This window comes from Agelaius phoeniceus, chromosome 2 (assembly GCF_051311805.1).
Source record: "Agelaius phoeniceus isolate bAgePho1 chromosome 2, bAgePho1.hap1, whole genome shotgun sequence".
Classification (NCBI taxonomy): domain Eukaryota; kingdom Metazoa; phylum Chordata; class Aves; order Passeriformes; family Icteridae; genus Agelaius; species Agelaius phoeniceus.
Window position 1 is genome coordinate 6,683,403 of NC_135266.1, and position 16,811 is coordinate 6,700,213.

The 16,811-nt window shown below is 44.2% G+C and overlaps 1 protein-coding gene across 1 annotated transcript in view; it reads left to right on the forward strand.

The window, feature by feature from the left end:
- Window positions 1–15,803, forward strand: part of LOC143692001 (uncharacterized) — a 213,450-nt gene extending 197,647 nt beyond the window's left edge. The window contains exon 3 of the mRNA XM_077171472.1: window positions 13,989–15,803. The gene's annotated coding sequence lies outside the window, so the exon portion shown is untranslated. The remainder of the gene's footprint in view (window positions 1–13,988) is intronic.
- Window positions 15,804–16,811: the final 1,008 nt, after the last annotated feature.

The window sequence follows — 16,811 nt, forward strand, 5'->3', positions numbered from 1 at the left end:
CATAGGAGTCAAATGGAAAGCAAACGTTTTCTTAACAAGTGAGGAAAAGAATTTACACTTTTCTTACAGTCTGTTTTAATTCAACTATTGATGCAATATGTGTATTTTAGTATGGTATATTATTTGTTTTTAAATCCTGGATTGCTCACTCAGGTCCCATTTGTCCATACAGTTATTTCAGTGGAAGTGCCTAACTCCAGGATAACTCCTGTTCCCAGGCTTAAGGAAATAAGGTGCATCTTTAAGCTTGTATGGTGATATCTCCACAATAAAATATGGAAATAACTGCTCAGAGAAGGTGCTCAGAGTCTAACTCAGGCCATGCTCAGCCTAACTCATCTATGACTGTAAGAAATTTAATTTCTTATGTGTCAGAAAAGTTCTGAAATACCAGTGTAAGAAGGTGACACTTTAGTTAAGAAAAAACCAGATTTTCTCGGGAAGACATTACATTTTCTGGGGAAGTTTGTGCTGTTCAGAGTCTCTTTCACTGGAAAGCAAAGCACAGCTATTTGGTGCTCAGCTGAGTCAGCATTCACAGCAAAGAAACTGCTTCCAAGGCAGGAAGGAGAGGATTCTTTAGATTTGGGTGATATAAGCCTTCCTTCCTTCTGACCGTGGCAGGCACAATTCTGTAACAGGACTCTCCCACCCAAGCTCCTTCAGTCATGGCTGGTTCCATTGCAGCCTCAGAGGCTGGGTTGTGACCTGACAGGGTGTGGGGTGGCACAGGGACCTGCAGCTCTGAGCCTGCTGTGGCCCTGCCTGCAGGTGACCCAAGGCAGTGACCCCGCTGCCTTCTCTGCAATCCCCCAGGGCTTGAGGAGCTGCTCTCACATCATCTCTGGGTGGATGGGGACCTCCTGCCAGAGGGCTCTTCATGACAAGAGGAAATAGTCACTTTTATGCTGTTATTTCTTTACGCTGCAGATAGATTCAAACAGGCTGGTTTGGCAGACAGAAGGAAACCCAACTTGTTGATAAACTTGCTTGTTTATAAGTTCTCCACTCAGATTTCTTAGATATAGACATTGGGGTTTTGGAAATCTTTGCCTGGCCATGGTTTGTCTGTCTGGACTCAGTGTCTATGGGATTCCTTTTTGAAAGTGAGTGTGATACCTAAAGATTTTAGCTTTTTATACATTTTTCATGCATTTGTAGCTTTGTAGACTGTTAATACATTGTTATGTAGCTCTTGGTATCTTTCCTACTCTTTCTCTTAGATTTTGGAATTATAAGCTAACCTTCTAACATATTCCTGAAATACTGTTTGGTCTTATTGCCAAGAGGACAACCTCCCAAAGGACATTTTGTTTTCCAACCAGAATCTGAGAGGACACAATGAGAAATGGGGCAAAGAAGCCCCTGGACCAACACCAGTAGGGCAGAACCCGGAGGAAAATTACCTAACCAACTCTTCTTCTAATTGAACAATATTTGTTAGATATGCTCATTTGTTGAACTTATAAAAAATTAGAGAAACCTGATGTCAGGTTTGATACCATGAGGGTATCTGGAAGCTTCCAATAAAGCCCTGCTTTTTATTTTACTATTTTAACACCGTTGCAAGAGTTTGGACCTTTTTTTATTTTTTTTTAGGTGACAAATGAACTCACCTTTTGCTGTCTTACCTTAAATCTATGAGGCTCTTAATGAACCCAGACACAACATTCTCCTTCTCCTTCACCAGGAATGTGCTCACCCAAACCCTGCTGCCTGCTGCAGAGGTCACAGAGCTGACTGTTCTAGAAGCCTCTTCTCCCACCTCCTGCAATTTCCTCAGGCCCTGGGGAGCCATGACTATTAGCTGTGCAATAATTACATCAGCAGCAATAAAATCATGGAGCCCAGGCCTTCCCACCACAGTCACAAGCTCAGATGATGGAGGCAAACAAGAAGTGTCACCACTAGTCACCACCAGGCTTGCATAGTTGTGGGGTGCATGAAATAAATGACCTTTGGTGTGACACACACTTAGTCATTAATATTAAAAACCCCAGTCATCCAGCCTACTGCTTCTCCTACACCACCAATGTGTTTTCATATTCCAGAAAATAAGTATTCCTGTGAAGTCACCCAGTCATCCTCCCAGGCTGCTCTCTTTTCCTAGATTATATTTCTTTCAGCTTGGGACCAAAACCCTGGGTAGCAGCATGAAAAAAAGCAACCATTAAAGACACATTTGATGAACCTCTAACATTTGGACTCAGGTACAAGAGTAGTCATCTCTGACGTCAAGGTTTCCAGGGACATATGGCAGCAAAATATAGGTCTGTGAAACAGAAATAAATGGATGTCTGAAATGAGTAACCAAGCTCACAGTGAGAAATAGGTGAGGCAGTTTGGAGGATGAGATCAACCAGTTATCTCTTGACACTGCAGTATCATTTTGTCAGCTAATTCTTTGTCAAGGTGAGCCAGGACAAATTCAAAAGCCTGACAGTGAACATCACCAAAGAGGAATATGTCTTTACTAATAGTATTTATTTCCTCCTCTGATGCTTAGTGATGTCCTCCACCAGATCCAAGTCCATTGAGGGGTCAAGGAGGCTGAATCAGATGTCAGCTTCACAAAACCAGCCTGGAGAAACACCCTCTGATTTTATCTTCTGAAACACAGAACTGCTGTCACAAGCACTCAAACTTACACTCATATGTGCAGCAACTTTTCCTTATTTTCTTATTATGAACATCCTCAAATTCCCAGATTTGTCCTGATGATTAATGTTAGTCACACGCCTTCCCATGGAATTTGTCCATCAGAAAATGGCACCTTAAAAAAAATCTCAAATCCCTATTTTGTAGCATGTTAAAACAGAGCATAAAACCTTTAAAGTTTCATTCCAGCAAGGTTAATTTCATCATTTTGACCTGCAGGTATATTGCAGATTACTATTCTCATGCTAGCAATAAATTTAAAGATCAAAACAAAATGCTGCAACTTTATTGAAACTGATAGCTGGTATTTCTGAAATAACCTAAAAAGGTATTGTGCCAATGATTTAAAATTGTAAAGTTTTACTGTGCTTTGGAACAAGAAGAATCATTGGCACAGTACCACGCTGTTCCCTCAGGCAATCATGCACATTAACCACAAATGCAGATAAAAATTTCTCAAGAGCAACCTCTTCCATGTTTTCCTGACCACAGAACACATGGAAGTAAAATATCACACATTAGACCTTTTAATAAACAGTCTCAAATTATTGAAAATACTGGAATAGGAATTTCAGACCCAAAATCCTGGATTTTGGGGAGCTGCAGATGGAAAGCTGGGACTCAGCAGCTCCTTTATGTTGCACAGACAGCGCTGACATTACGATGCAGTCATTTGATGTGACAGGGATCATATGCACTCCCAAAAGCAGCTCCTCAGGCTTACAGTCCTTGAGCAGTCATAAAAATAAGATGTCTCTTGAGACATTTCAAAGATAAGGCTGGAGAGAGAGGGGCCATGTGGTTTACAACACTCTTGGATAAATCCCATGACGCACCAAGGCCGTTTGCAAAGTATCCGGTTCTTCTCATGACAGCGGGCAGAAGTGCTGTGCTGGGAGAGCAAAATAGGAAGGAAGGATTTGGAGCTTTGCCACTTTTCCAGAAAAATTATGACTTTGTGAAAATGCACTCTCAAGAGCATCTTTGTCATAAAATTTGATTTTGGTGCTGGGTTTTATAGCGCACAGCCCCAACATTTCCATCCCCAGCCCATCCTTCTGATCCCCAGGGGGATGTCTTCTGGGGAGGCTGCCCTGTGACATCCTTTCCCTCTCTGAAGGATCAGAGACACTTTATTGAAGATTTCCACAGCTTTGTCAGTTTGTGCCTTTAGGGCATCTGGTGTTTAGTCACACAATCACACGAAGGAGGCCTATTAGCCTTAATTTCTGCCAAGTTTGCCGCAATTAGTAAAGATGCTCCTGGGTTTTAACATCTGTGCAAAGCATGTCCTGGTATGGTGTTTTCTGTCCTTCCTCCTTGCCTTTCCCATCTCCTCCTACTCCTCCTCCTTCTCTTATTCTTCCTCCCTCCTCCTCCTGGACCACAGCAGGTGGCAGCAGGAGCTGGCAGTGCCAGCCGTGCCCCTGTGCTGGCCCTGCCATCTGGGTGCCCCTGGCATCACCCTCCTGCAGGAGCAGGGTGTGGCAGGCAGGGCTGGAGCTTTTGATCTCAGATCAGAGGGGGAGAAGGAGGCTTCACTTCGAATCCCTTGCCAGCTGGTGTGGTTAATCTCTTCCCGTGCCCACAGCAATAAAAATCAGCATTTGCATAACACCTGGGGTCACCTGGGAAGCACTCTGCAGTTAGTGAAGGATTATGTCCCAGCCTCAGATGCCCCTGTCCCTGCAAGGGGAACTTCTGAGTGCCAGGCACAATGCAAAAGCCTCCTGTTCCTTTTGGGATGATGGCTCACCCCACAGTGAGGTATTTGAGTGGGTTTGTACTTGGGATAGCACAGGGGTGGGGATCAGCATCCACCTGCCTGGGTCCTCATCACAAACAAAAACTGCTCTGGCCACACAGGACAAAAAAACTTGTTTAAAGTGATCCCAAAGAAAATCTTTTTTTCATAAAAGAAAAAGCTTGAAGTCTTATTTCTTTTGCTTGGAAAAAGAAAAAAATCTAAATATTAAGTCCTGCCTTTCTTATTGGTGCTGTTGGGTTCCTTGGAGGGCTGGCAAACATGGGGAGCTGCAGCATCAAGCAGCAATGGGAATATATTTCATGTAAAATGCTGCTTATGTTAACAACTCTTCAACACAAATGCCTGCAAGAACACTCAGGGGACAAACTCTCTTTGTGGAAATTTCAATATCGCTGCCTCTTTCTCTGCAGGCAAGAAAGGATTCCTTTCCAAAACAGAAAGGGAAAGTGTGTGACATTCTGGATATTTCTAAAAGAGCAAAATAAACAGATAGCATTTCAAATGAAGTATTTTAAATATTTACATTGTTTGGAATGTGGTATGTATGATAAATTAGTAAATGAATAGAGAATTATCCATCTATACAGAGAAGTCTGTATGTTCAATATAGATATGTCTATATAGGCAGAGCAAGAGATGCAAATATAGAAAGAAATGTATTCCACAAGTGTTGGGGGGCAGCAGGACACATCACTGGATATGGGCTAGAAATCATAAAACCTGGGATTAAAACCTGGCTCTGCCACTAAGGTTTGGTGTCATCTTGAGGAAAAAAAACTTCATTTTTCTATGTCAGCCTTTCTCCTCTCTTCATCAGCTTAAACTGCAACTCTAAGGACTTCCAATTACCTTGTGCTGGTACTGAGGATCTCTGGGTGCTGCTACCATCACCCTCAGTGGTTCAACCAGTTCTCTTTCTGAGGACTGGCTGTAAATCTGGAAATGCAAACCAGAGAAGTACATCCAGTGTAGATTTAGCAGCTCCCAGATTGCCAGTCTAACAGCTTCAGTTCCCTCCAGTTTACAAAAGACTCTGCTTTGAAATGTCAGATTTCAGACGCATTTAAGCAAAAAGCTTCCTCCTAAGTAAGATTTAGAAACAAGCAGCAAGTGTTTCTACCCTTTTGGATTGCAGTCCTCCCTTTTCTGTACCTGCAATCTGGGGAGCAAAAACTTTTGTAACAAGATCAAAATTGAGAGTTTCCCAAGGCAAAACTGCAAATATGAGTGGTGTTTACAGCAGAGAAATACACAGTCCTGGACAGCAGGATGGTTTAATTGAGGCTGGTCTAAATAATGGAGGTTTTCATCATAATAAAAGTAATTTTTCTTGTACTTCTTGGGTAAATGATTCAGCATGATTCAACACCAACCAACAGCTAGTTATTACATTTTTTTATATGTCTATTTCTTACAGTGAAAGGGGATAGGACAGCAAGCTAAACAAGCCTTTTCTAAGGGAGCAGCAGGAACCTTCCAGGGTTCCCACCTCCCTCTCGCTCTGGGCAGGCAGATCAGCTGCAGCCAAGCTTTTTGGGGGAAGTGATAATCTCCACCAGCCTTGAGCACTGTGAATGGGCACAGTGCTCTTCCAGCCCTTCCACAGCTGTCCCCACAAGACTGAGCACCACAAAAGCAGCCTCCACCAACTGGGCACACCTGGTACCTAGGCAGGGGCATGGAAGCAGAATGGGAAGAGGAGATTGGCGTGCATATATGAAAATTTAATCCCGAGTAATGATCTGCACATCAAAAGAATTTGCAAGCATGTCTTATAGGTGGGGATATAGCAGATGGCAGAGGATTTTTTATGAGTTCTTTCTGAATATAAGGAAAGCAGGGAATGGAGCATTTATGCAACTGCATGTTGCTTGGCTTTTTTTTCTGTTTCTTAAAGGCTTAGATATTTGAATTCTAGTGATCTGGCTATGGATTTTGCATTATATCTGCTTTATAAATTGCCCCAGGTATTTAAATTTTATGCCATAGAAGACACTGGAGGTGAAGTGAAATATGTTTGTTTGTGTGGGTACCCACACAACACAAAAAATGTGTTTTTGATAGGAAAATCAAATGTTTATTATGATTCAGCCACGATGCTTGTTAGAGCACCCTGGAGTACAGAAATGGACTGTCTCCAGGTTTGCAGTTTAGAACTATCACAGACAATTCATTCTGGGTATTGATCGCACCTCTGAAAATTTGCCATGAGGAATATCTCTTCTCCACAAAACAAAGGGGAAAAAACCCCAACCTAACAATATGTAACTCCAAATTTCTGATATCACATCCCTGTGTGAAGAGCACAGATCAGTTTTTCCAAGATACACGCAGGGAGGGAAATCATTGTTTCTACTGGACAGCTGTACTCTGTTCAAAATGTGATTTGCATTCACTTTTTGGTTTGATTGAAATGCTTTCATTTCTCCTGGAATATCTCCCAGAGGAGCTTCACTCAGAGTAACTCCAGTATTACCAAATGACAAAAGGAGAAAAGGAGAGAGAAAATGTCCATATCTATGCATACATAAGTTTTGAAATAGCTAAAATCAATGCCTTAATGTGACAGGGGGAGAGAGGTTAGGAAAAACATATTTCAAAGGGAAGAATACTTAATTTACTAATAAAATTATATTCATTCTCTGAGGCCATGTATGGTCCTTTCTAAGGAAAGAGAGTGTACACCCTTACAACTTACCCTACCTCATGGTAGCTCCTGCTTTAAAGAATATAAAACCTCACCCAGCACTCCACCCAATTCTCAGGACAATTCAGAATACACACTTCTAAGGTTAAGTATATTTTAAACATTGAAAGATGTTCCCTCCTGTTTGCAGAGTTCAGACTGGCTCCCTCATCCCTTCAGACCCTGCCTCCAAGGGCTGAACAGCACTTCCAGCCTGCACTGAACTCATCCATCGCCCTCATTCTGCACCTGAGCAGCTCCTGTATCAAAACAGGACAGCCCCCATGGCAGGGAGAAATGATGAGGAGGACTCCATCTTATCAGAAGGCTAATTAATTACTTTAATATACTATATTATCCTATACTATATTACATTATGTTACATTACATCTAAACTCAATCTGCCAAGCACTCCACTGCCCAGAATCTCATGGCTGTCACCTGACAGTCCCAACTTTCACACACACACTTGGTCCTGATAGGCCAAGGGAACAAAACACCATCACTCTGGGTAAACAATCTCCATATTGCATTCTGCTTTTGCACAAACATAGGCACAGCAAATTATAAGAATTTTTTTTTCCTTTCTCTGATGTTCAGAGAATGTGAATCCCAGAAATATTCTTGGGAAGATGTGCCTTGCTTTTCTCTGTGAAGAGAAATGTGGCTACACTCCTGCACCTCTTGGCCAAGGGCTGCTGAGAGCAGCTGAGCAGACACCAGCCCTGGCCAGAAGGAAATGGATTTAAACACCAAGGAGGTGTCCACATTCCCATGGGAACCAAGGAGCTGTGTGCCACAGTGTGTGACAGCAGGGCTGGGAGATCCAAAGCACCCTGGACACCTGAGACACTTCCCTTCCAGCTGAGGAGGGTGCCAAGCCCCAGGCCAGGGCTTCCTCCCCTTTGCCAAAACCAGGGAGAACTTCTCAGCAGCTGAGGAAAGAAGGCAGGAGCCAAATACCAGCATGGGAGAGAGAGCAGGCCGGTGCTTTGGGAGGTGGTGACAAGCTTTGGCAAAGAATCCAAACTTTTTGCCAGAAAGAGAAACTCCCCCGTTCACTGCAGGAGCTCCTTCCAGGCTCGTTCCCCCGTTGCCTGCAGGCAAACACACACACAGACGCTCATCCTCTCCCCACTGGAGCTCTCCTAGAGGCAGCTGTGAGGCTGAGACCTCTGCCATGGCTTTGAGCGCAGCAGCACGGTGGGGGCTCGTCTGTGGTGCACAGAAGGCTGGGCAGCAGGGGTTGGTCACTCAGCCACCAAAGCAAGATAAGGCATTTTCACTGTCACCATCCAAATCAACTACTGGGTTCTGGTTGTTCAGATGATCTCTCTGCTAATCCCTCCCTTGATTAGCCACATAGCAGAACTTCTACTCAAAGAACACAAGACAATGTGAGAGAGAGAAAAAGTCCACCTTGTTTTTCATCTCTATTTCAACAACACTGGCTTCTCCAACAGCAGCAGTAGATGCTGATCCCCTGACCTGCTCTGAACTCCACAATTAACCAAGTTCACTATGACCTGGGGCAGGGGGAAGCAGCTCCCACCATCCTCTGACAGGGAAGGGACTGGTCAGTACCAGAACCAGCACATCTGGACACATGGGTGATCTGACCTTGAAAGAGTTAAGCAGCATGTGGAGAAAAGAACCTACCTCTGAAGAGTGGTGTACAAAAGCTTTTAAAAATTCCTTCCAGATTATTTTTTTCCTAACTTGTGATGATGTTTCTGACAAGCACATCTCAGTGGAAAGACTCCATGAGACATGGTAAGCACATCTGTGATAAATGCTGTCGGAAGGGCAGAAGAGACCAATCTGCCATGAGAAAGAAAAAAAAGTGAGAAGTGGTGAAATACCTGGGAATAATTCAGTTTAGTGTAAGAGAGTTGAGAGAGCAAGGGTAGTTCTGGATTTTTATACTTGAATGCAGAAGTTTGCAAGCAGTTTTTAATCTCTTGGGACCACCTCTCTAGTGAAGCTGGGAGTCATTTGAAAAGCTGGTTTTGAGACAATTCTTTCAGCATTGGTGTCTTTGTACCACACAGGGAGAAAAAAATACAGAGATTGTCTTTGATACAGTGATCATCTTTGCTCAGTGCCAATGCTGTTGTTTTCGACATTTTCAGCTCTAAGTTTCTACTGCAATTTTTCCACCACCCCTCTAACATTTCCCCTTCAATTCACTGCTCTCTGCCTGCACCCCACTCCCCAAGCTCTGTGTCTGGACTGCAAGCTACACCAGGTAGATGTTGAATTTGCCTGTTTAGGAGCCTTATATTCTGGGGAGATTCTAAAAACACCCCACAGGACTAATTTGGTTGACACAGCTTAGTCTAATTCCTGTTCTCCGTGAACACACTTAGAAACACTGGTATTTTTAGGCCTAGAAAAGGTGATCATTTACAAATCTGAGCAACTATTTTTCTGTACAAGAAGGAGGAGCCAGGGAACTCCAGTCAGTCAACCTCACCTCCAGCCTTGGTAAGGCAGGTAATACCATTCACCATCTCCAGGCATAAGAAGGACAAGAAAGTCACTGGGAGTGGCTTCACCAAGGGGAAGGCATGGTTGAACTTCTGTGATGAAATGACTGGCCTGGTAGGTGAGGGGAGAGCAGTGGACATTGCCTAGACTAAAGTAAGGCTTTTGACACTCTCCTTATCATCAAGTTGGTAAAGTGTGGACTGGATGAGCAGTGGGGTGCACCAAAATCCTGCTGAACAGTCTGGCCTGAAGGATGGTGGTCAGTGACATGAAGTGAGGGTGGCCAGAGAAGGCCCAGGGGTCTCAGTGGGTGCTGAGTTGAAGATAAGGCAGCAACATGCCCTTCAGCAGAAGCAGCTAAAGGTATCCTGGGCTGGAAAAAGCATTGCCAGCAGGTGGAGGGAGGTGATCCTTCCTTCCACTCTCCTCAGAACCAGGCAAGCTGGAGAGACTTCAGCAAAAGGCCATGGCAAGGATGTTTAAGGGACTGGAGCATTTCTTCTGTGGGGAAAGACAGAGAGATGGGACTGTTCAGCCTGGAGATAAGAAGGCTCAGAGGGGATCTCATCAATGTATATAAATACCCAAAGGGAGGGTGAAAAGAGGACAGGGCCAGGCTGCTCTCAGTGATGTCCAGTGACAGGACCAGAGGCAGTGGCACAAACAAACACAGGAGGTTCTGCCTCAGTAGCAGGAAATGCTTTTTCACTGTGGGGGTGACAGAGCACTGGCACAGCTTGCCCAGGGATGTTGTGGAGTCTCCATCCCTGGAGATATTCAGGAGTTGCCTGGACATGGTCCTGAACACCTGGCTCTAAGTGATCCTGCTTGAGCAGAGGGGTTGGACCAAATGACATCCATGTGCCCTCCAACCTCAACCATTCTGTGATTCTGTGGTTTGAGCTGCTGCCAGGAGCTTCTCAAGAGCATTTCATAATTCCAAAGGCTTCAGTGTTTGGTGTGTTCAGATATTGCACATCACCAACATGGCTTCCAGCTGGGGGTGCTGATGTGGCACTTCATTTGCAGTAGACAAATTCTCTATCATCTGATAGAAAATTGTCCAGTCATGGTTTGAGCTGCTCCGATCTCCCAGTGTGGGTTTGATATTATAGTTAAGGTGATCTTTGGATTGGCTGATTTGAGTGAGACAGCTCTGCCTGGAGAGGTGGAACCAGAGGGGTTATGAGACTCAGATAAATTCAGCCATAATATCCTGTGAAAGATCCAGCTCTGACCAACAGACCTGCTCCTCCTGAATGTCAAGATAAATCTCAGTTTCTCCCTGACCCTGAAAGTGACAGAATAAAAAATCATGGCTCTTTCTAAATGTTACTAATTCATGGCACCAAGAATTAAGTGCCTGGTATTGAAATGGGGATATCTAGCACATCCTCTTCCTCTGTAACAGGACACAGGACCACCCCAATGATTTACACTGAGTTTTCAGTATCAGCCTCAGGAACACTTCACATGTCATGGAGCTATGGTCCTAGGTTTTCTGCAGACTCATATCTGCCTTAATTACCTTAATTCCTTATTTTTGAGAGTCTCCTTCCCCATCACATCACCTGCAACCCTGTCTGTGTTGTTGTATGAAAGTACACAGTTTCCAGAGATTAAGATAGTTCCTCAGGAGAAAGGCACAGCTACAGCAAATTGGCACATATGGGCTGTTTCTAAAGTTGCTTCCAGTAATTTTGCAGCTGTTTACATGGCACCTTGGTTCAGTCCAGAAAGCACCAGTACTAATTCTAGTCCTTGGGAAAAAATTACAAAAGAGGTGAGTGATTTGCCATCTCATGCTTTCTTCATCCTAAACCACCTGTTTAAATTCATCAGAGCACCACCAAGCAGCTTTGTGAATTTAAGCCTTTCTACTGAAAGTCAAACAAAATTGCTAAAGGACTTAAAACCCTGAAATTTTGACTTTGCAGTCATTATTTTGGCTGCTGTTTTCCATATGCCTACCCTGTTGAGGGAGGATCTCTGGAAGCTTCTGCACCTTGTGTTGAGAATAAGAAATTATTTTGGTGGAAGAGGTTACAAAGGTGCATACAGGAGAAATTTGTTCTGGTCTGCTGTGAATATCCTCCATTTAAAGGTTCTGGTTGACCTCTGTGACTGAGACTCAAAATATGCACTGGTGGCTTCCCATTTGTGCACTCAGAGGAGGTAGAACCAAGAGGACAGCATGGATGGCATGGCCAAGGGCAGAAAACAGGCAGGCAGGGGTTCAGCTATTCATTTTCTAATGTTTTTTCTCTAGCTTTCATTTGAGCTAAGACTCACAGGAGTCTTCATCCTGTTGCCAGTGCAGCAGATTTCCAATCCACTGTAGCTGTCACATAAAAAAACCCAAGAACTATAGAGGTTGAAAAAGAGTATGAGAAAGCAATTCTGTGCCCTTGAGAGGCATAAATGGCAGCTGATCTGAGAGGGACAGCAAGGACTCTCAGCACAGGCTCCTTCTACAAAGAATCACAGATGGTCCTACCCTCCAGCCATGGACAAGCACACACCCCAGTGGGCTGCACTGCATGAGAAAGGTTAAATCCATCAGGTCTTTGTGGTGACCACGTTCTGTCCCCAGCAGGAAGGATCTGCTCAGTTCTGGGGCAAGCTCTGGCTGTGGGCAGATGTCCCTCAGCCAGGCAGCACAGCAGGGAAGGTGGCTGTGGTGGCAGTGGCTGCTCCTCTGCCAGCTGTAGAGCTTCTTCAGGTCTCTGATCTGCAAACCACCTTCAGGGCCTCTGGATTTGCCCATGCACTCTTCCAGAGTGTGGCTGCATGGAGCAGAGGTGAGCAGAGCCATGGCAGATCCAAGGGCCGGGAGGGACAGCAGCCACAGGGTGCAAGCTCTAACTTCCCCATTTGTCCCAGCTGCCTGCAGAGCGTGGCATGGCAGCCAAAACCACCCAGGGATGTGCTTTGCCCAGCACTGTCCCCCACCAGCACAGGAATTCCTTCAGGAAACACCTCTGTCCCCAAAGAGCCCAGACCCAACCCCTGCCCTGCTTGTGCCCAGGGCTCACCTTGAATCAAACCAGGCTGGGGCAGATCCTCCCGTCCTTATTCACTGTCAGCTGTGCTGTAGGCATTTACAGACACACAGGAATCAATGGGATAATGAATACCAATTAGTGGCAAGCCAGAGTAGGAGAATCTGGCAAAACATCTGTCCTTGCCCCAGGAGTGGGAGTTCCTCAGGTCCCTGCCATTGTCACACAGTTTGGGGGGCTCTCATGAGCCTGTGGAAAGCCAGATTTTGAATATTTACAAGCAGCATAAAAATTGGCCCCAAAAATCACTTTCTCATCAGTTTCACTAAGCTCTAATTATAATGTAAATTGCAAAATTGGAAGGAATTCAGAGACGAGCAACAAATACGACTAAGGGGATTGGAGGATTGATTTATGAGAAAAGATTAAAAGACCTAAGAATTATGCACTTTGACTAAATGATGACCGTGGGCCTGATCTTGCAAACTTTTCCCAGAGATGGCTCTCCACATTAAAGAGCAAGTATGATTTTAAAATATCTACCCTGTCCTCCAGTGAGAAGTTCTGCAAATCAGTATTCCAGCCTAAGACAGAGGGGAGCATTAGTTTTCATCATGCAGATAAGAAAGTAAAAAATTCTAGTACAAAGCTCAAAGATCGTTTTCATTTTTGGGGGGTGTTATATGTGAAAAAAAAAATTCTGAATTTATTTGCATCAGAAAGAAATGGGAGGTATTTGAATACTTGAGGTCTGAAAGTGACCAGTGTTACAGGACTGATAGAAAAATGATGCTTTTCACATGCTAGCCTGTAAAATGTCTTTATTTGTACCTTTCTGAACTGATGAATTGTGCATTTGTATGAGCTCTGCACAGCTTTTAGTGCTTTTGAGGATCTGTTAAGCTGTAGAAAACATTATAGAAATGTCACAGGACCAAGCAATTCAAATGACAGAAGAAAGCAATAGGAAATGAGAGATGCAGCACCTCACAAGGAAATACAACACCAAGTCCTAAACTGTCTTCTTGCACAGCCATGGCATGGCTGTGTTTGAAAAACCAAGGTACAGCAGTTTATCACTTACCAAAGCATGGTTTCAATACTGTTCTAATAATCATCACAAGATGAAATAAAGAAGATTTATCATGATTGGCAAGGAGGTCTTCCTAAAGAAAAAAAATAGGTAGTATTTTCCTTAAAGATGGATTGAAATATTTTACTTCAGAAAAAGCAACTTTCTCTTTGTTAAATTTGGGGAACATCAGGACCTTCAATTTATTTTCAACAGATATGGCTGGTATGGCCATAAAAAACTTCAACAGGTTTTTCTCAGTTAAAAATGAATGCACTATTTTATAAAGCAGAATTTTTTTTTAAATGCCAGGTGAATCAGAATCGAAGCCAACATTGACTGAAAAGATAAGGAAATCAGAAGCAAATCCAAAACTCATATGGATCAAAACGTAGTAAAAAGAGGGGAAGAAACCCCACAAAAAAACCAAGAAAAACTTTTGTGTTTTGGCTCAACCTAAGCAAAATTCCACTCATTTTTTACCTGTCTGTCCATCTCTAAAATCCATCACTCATCAGGCTCTTGCCTTGGGTAGCTAATGGACATGGACACAGATTCAGTGCATGACTGGCTCTGCAAAATAGGGTGCGTGTAAAAAATGCCTCCAATCTTGACACAGCAACTGAAAATCCTCACAGTGCTGCTCCTTAAACCAAACCTGGCCCAGAGAGATATGTCTGAGTCCACGTTGTGATGGAGAAAGCAAGTTCCCAGCACCTCCAGGAACAACCTCAGTGATTCAACAGATTTGTATTTATATCAGCAAGCAGAGAAGAAGTAATGCCTACTTCAGAGGCCCTGGAGCAAAGAAAAAACCCCACATTATCTTTCCAAAAACCTCACAGCTGCTTATCTGAAGCAGTTCATGACAGTGAAAGAGGTGGATAAATGTGTCATGTAATGCTGCAATGAGATGTTTAAAGGCAGGCATGATTTCACTTAGGCAAGCAAGGGAAGGGTGAGTCAGCAGAGGATTTTGTAAGAGAGATCCACAGCTGGCTCCAGCGTGGTGGCTCCAGCAAGGCAGGCTGGCTGCTGGGCTGGGATGGTGCCAGCTGTGACCCTGACCTGCCAGGACAGTCACCAAGGCCAACAGGGAGAAAAGCAACACCTGAGGAAAACTGCTGGGGCAGGGAAGGCAAATGCCATGGGAGAAAGCCACCAAAAAGTCTTTCTAAACCAGGGTAGGTCCACCATGGTCTTCATCCTCCCTCCTATGGCTGCTCCCTATTGCACTGCCCTGATTCCCACAAAAATTCCGCTCATGGAGGAAGAGGAGGATGAAGAGGAAGAGGGAGAGAAAGGCTCCCGGAGACCTGGGAGCTGATGCTCTCCTTCCCAGCTCCTCTTTCACGTGTCTGGGTCCCCCTTCCCCAATGGGACAGGGCTGATGACCTGCTGGTGCCAGCACTTTCCCACCCACCACAGTGCCTGGCTGGAGCCAGCTGCTCCAGAACTGCCTGGGAACCATGGCACAGCAGCCCTGTCCATCCCCCAGGCAGTGCTGGCACAGCCCATGGAGGAATCCCACCCAGGAACCCACCTGCAGGGAATGATGCTATGACACAGGGGCAGGTGAGGTCTGTGAGTTCCAAATGAAGGGCAGGTAGGTGTCCTTCCCTCCCCTCCAAAGCTGGGGACATCAGGGCCTCCTCCCTCTGTGCCTGTGATGCAGGAGGAAGCAGGAGCATCCAGGAAGGAGCCATCAGGGTAGGCTTAAAATACTTTGCAAGTTCGTTGATTTTTCAGACGGCTGGAACCGAGCACAGCCTCTGCTCCATGGAGGGAGGTGATGGAAGGAGGAACTGAGAGGCACAAGCTCTACAGACCATGGAATTCTGCCTGTGGTCTGCAAACCAAAGCTTCACCAGTTTTTTTTTTCCCTGCTCACCATCCCTTATTCACATGCCTCTGGCATAAATATCCTGCACAAGTGTGCTCTGTCTGACATCTACCAAACACGAGCATCACCTCAGCCAGCCCCAGGACACGCATGAAGCAACACCAAAACACCTTCAGGGAGAGAAAAGGAAGTAGTGAATAGGGGAGGGTGAGCAAGATAAAAAACTGGATGAAGCTTCAAAAAACTGTGGATTTATTCACAAAATTTGGAGGGTTTATCAACCCTAATTTAATATAATAATAAGCCATGCTTTCAAGTATATATTTTGCCATATAATAAGCCGTGCTTTCAAGTATATATTTTGCCATGTGAACTCTGATAGGTTTTCATGTCTTAGTCTGATATTGCTGTTCTACTTGATATTTCCTCCGGTTATTCCTGCACAGGTTGCATTCACCATTGCATTTCTTTCTCTTTTTTTTTTTTTTTTTCCCCTTGCAAGAAACTCATAATCAGCCTCCCTGAAAAACTCAGCAGTTCAAGAGTGCCATCTTGAGGCTTCCTACGTATAAGGACTTTGTGCTGATTGAACCTCGGGTATTCAGGGAGTTATTTACATTTAAAATATCATTTAAAAAAGGCATGAGCATGTGTACAGAGGGGCAGTTAATTTCTGCTGTGTATTACCTGGAGTTAAGGGATCCAGCCAACAGAAATGTCACCCACAGTCAGGATTTTCAAAAGCAAACAACCCTAGTGAGCGCTCTGCTTTGGGATATTCTATTTGAAATGCCTCAGGAGATACCTGTTGTTCAGACTGTGCTCAGTTCCAGCCTTCTGAAAAATCAATGAACTTGCAAAGTATTTTAAGCCAGGTACTGAAAAGGAATAATTATATTTTTTTTTCCTATAAGATGCATGTTTGTATGTTTAATTTAAGTTAAAGGCAAATTCAGAGGGAAAATAAGACTATGGCTTTCAAAACTATTTTAAGTCTACATGGGGAGAATATTGCTTTAGATATTCCCATGCTGTAAGATAAAGCAGAAACCTTCATGCTTTGGAGTATAAGCTGTGGGGTTATTATGAAATCTTTCTCCTTCCACGGCATAGTCCAGACATCAGTAATTTATCCCTGCAGGAGAGCAAATGTGTAGATTGCTACAACAAATCGTACACAGGTTGAGAATTTACCACTGAAAGTGGGATGTTGCTTTTCATTCTTCCTGCTGTAGCTGCCAGGTGGCTTTGGGCTTGGGAAAAGGATGTGTGCCAGCACGTTCACAATGAAG